Source organism: Vombatus ursinus, unplaced genomic scaffold (genome assembly GCF_900497805.2).
Source record: "Vombatus ursinus unplaced genomic scaffold, bare-nosed wombat genome assembly UNPS02014812.1, whole genome shotgun sequence".
NCBI lineage: Eukaryota > Metazoa > Chordata > Mammalia > Diprotodontia > Vombatidae > Vombatus > Vombatus ursinus.
The window spans coordinates 97,887,997-97,891,491 of NW_020954590.1; the positions used below are offsets into that span (position 1 = coordinate 97,887,997).

Genomic DNA, 3,495 nt, shown 5'->3' on the forward strand with positions numbered 1-3,495 from the left:
GGTAAGAAGGCTAGATATAATTTTAGAAATCTCATAGTGCATTCCATGCTCTTCAGTTGTTTCCTGATACAAAAACTCATTCGGTTTAATCAAGCAATTTCCTTGTGATGCTATTTGAATTCAAATCAAAGAATACCGTGTTATTTGCAGAATTAAAATTATGGGAAACTTTAACAGGTATGGAGAGAAGTATGATGGTCATAAGTAGTCTGCACATTGCTAATGAAGACTTGCCACAAGAAACAGACAAAATTTCATCCCAGAAACCTACTATCAGCAAAGGAGATTGGCTGGTGATACAAGAAGAGTGAGGGAGAACAGGACAGCTTAAGTGCTGCTCTGACAACCACAAAATGTTACAAGTCCTAGAGGAATGACGTTAGTATATTGAGTAGACATTTTATACAGGGCTTATGAGAAATCATGAGAAACAATTACACAGGATGAGAAAGTAAAAAATAAGTTGCAATTTACAGTAAAAACAAAAACAAAACAAAACATGATCTCTAGAATCAGAAGACCAGAGTTCAAATTTCACCTCTGCCATTTTCTCCCTGTGTGACCTTTGGCAAGATACTTAAACCTTTCTGGCCCTCAATTGCACAGTGTAAAATTAGAGGATTAGACCAATTAATTGCCTTTGAGGTCTTTTCTACCTTTGATTTGTAATCCTCTGCATGATAGAGTATCTGAAATGATGGATTTTTAAGTATAAAAATTATTGGAGTGATAAAATAGATAACAGATCTGTTTCTATTGATTATTAAAATGAAATTAGAACACTGTGCAAGGTCTTACGAAAAAATGGACAGGACGTCATAATGTTCCTCAGCATATTTTTTAAAAATTCTAGACCATACGGAATAGAGGAGGGGGTGCCTCTGGCTGCCCAGGGCTACGAAGGGGGTGGGCAAGGAGACTGGTCCATCCAGTACTACTGGAATCAACACCCTCGAGCTGCCAGGTCAAGAGTGGTTGGCGCCAGAGGGCAGCGACGCGGACTAGGAGGATTAGGGGACCAGTTGGGGGACCCGGCGAAGGAGACGCTAGAGCTCTGATGCGGAAGGCGACAGTCGCAGTCCGGATTCTGGATGGCGGTGACCGTGGTTCCCTCCCCTCCCACTCCAATCCTTGACCCCTCCTCTGTCTCCTGCGCTGGTTTGGGGTGGGGGGAGTCCCTCTCTTCCACCCCTCCTCCCTGTCCTTTTCCTCCCCCTTCTGTCACCTTCCATCCCCTCTTCCTCTCCTCCCTGCTTCCTCCCTCCTGTTCTTCCCTCTTTCCCTCTCCTCCTTCTCTCCCTTTCACCTCCCCCGCCCTCTCTTCTTTCCCTCTGTCTTTCTCTCTCTTCTTCTCCTCTCTCCCCTTCCTTCACCTCTCCTTTCCATCCTTTTCCCTCCCCCTCCCTCCCTTACCTTTCTCCTCCCTCTTGCCTCCCCCCTTCTCTTCCCCCATTCCTTTCTCTCTCCCTTCCTCCCTCCTCTCCCTTTCCCCTCTTCCATCTCCTCTTCCTCTTTCTCTTCCCCTTTCCTCTCCCCTCCTCCCTTTCCTTCCCCTCCCTTTCTACTTCCCCTCCTTCCCTTCTCTCATCCCTCCTCCTCTTCTAGTGCACCATGCGCAGGTTCAGTTCCCAGAGGAAGATGGCAACAGCAGAGGAATAGAAATAATGATGGGCAGGTGAAGATTGGCCACTACATCCTAGGGGATGCTCTGGGTGTCAGTACCTTTGGCAAAGTGAAGGTTGGCAAGCATGAGTTGACTGGGCACAAAACTGCTGTGAAGATGTTAAATCAACAGAAAATTTGAAGCATTTGTGTGGTAGTGAAAAATTCACAGAGAAATTCAAAACTTCAAGCTTTTCAGACATCCTCATATCATTAAGCTGGACCAGGTCATTAGAACACCAGCTGACATTTTCATGTGATTGAATATGTCTCTGGGGAAGAGCTATTTGATTATATCTGTAAAAACAGAAGGCTGGATGAGAATCAGCATTTATTTCAACAAATCCTTTCTAATGTGGATTATTGTCACAGGCACATGGTTGTCCATAGAGACTTAAAAGCTAAAAATGGACTGTTTGATGCATACATGAATGTGAAGATAGTTGATTTTCGTCTTTCAAAAATGATGTCAGATGGTGAATTTTTAAGAACAAGCTTTGGCTCTCCCAACTATGGTGCACCATAAGTAATTTCAGGAAAGTTGTATGCAGGTTCAGAAGTAGATATTTGAAGCAATGGTGTTATTCTCTATGCTTTGTTATGTGGCACCCTTCCATTTGATTAAGATCATGAGCCAACCTTGCCCAGAATCACACAGCTGGGAAGTATTATGTGTCTGAAGCCGGATTTGAACTCAAGTCCTTCTGACTCCAGGTCCAGTATTCTATCCACTGAGCCACCTAGCTGCCCCACCAACCTTTTTTAAGAAGATATGTGATGGGATCTTTTATACACCTCAGTGCTTGAATCCTTCTGTGATTAACCTTTTGAAACGTACGCTCAAGGTGGACCCCATGAAGAAAGCCACAATCAAAGACATCAGGAAACTTGTGTGGTTTAAACAAGATCTTCCAAAATATCTCTTTCCTGAGTATCCATAAATGATGATGAAGCCTTAAAGGAAGTAAGTGAAAAATTTGAATGTACGGAAGAGGTACTCAGCTGTCTGTATAGCAGAAAACATAAGGACCCTTTGGCAGTTGCTTATCACTTCATAATAGATAATGGAGAATAATGAATGAGGCCAAAAATTTCTACTTGGCTACAAACCCACCAGATTCCTTCTTAGATGATCACCATTTCTCTTACCCACATCCTAAAAGAGTGCCATTCTTGGTTGCTGAAACACCAGAATCACACCATACACTGAATGTGTAACCCCAAAAGTCCAAACATCAGGGTGTGAGGAGGGCAAAATGGCAATTGGGAAATCAAAGCCAAGTAGACCAAATGAAATCATGGTAGGAGTTTGTCACTCAATTAAACAGCTGGATTCTGAAGGGAAGGTTGTAAACTCATATTATCTGTGTATTTGAAGGAAGAATCCAAGGACAAGCACATACTCAAAAATGAGTCTACAATTATATGAGGTGGACAGTAGAACTTACTTACTGGATTTCCAAAGCATTGATGATGAAATTGCTGAAGCCAAATCTGGCAGTACTGCTCCACAAAGATTGGGTTCTGTGAGCAATTATCGATCTTGCCAAAAGAGTGATTCAGATGCTTAAGCCCAAGAAATGTTTCCCTTACCTCATCAGTGAGTTCACCAGATTCTTCTAAGGTTGACAACCCCAAGGTCAAGAACTCACACAATAGAGTTTTTTGAGATGTGTGCAAATCTTATTAAAATTCTTGCATGGTAAAAAAATAAATTCTGGATCTTATAGACAATGCAATAATTTGAGGCAATGAAGTGACTGGAATAAGTGTGTGTAAAGAATAAATATAAGCTCTTGAGTTTCCAAGATTCAAAACAAGGACTATAGAAAT

General features: G+C 42.2%; 1 pseudogene; it reads left to right on the forward strand.

Moving 5' to 3' along the window:
* The first annotated feature begins 1,611 nt into the window (after positions 1–1,611).
* Positions 1,612–3,233, forward strand: LOC114054029 (annotated as a pseudogene).
* The last annotated feature ends 262 nt before the right edge of the window (positions 3,234–3,495 follow it).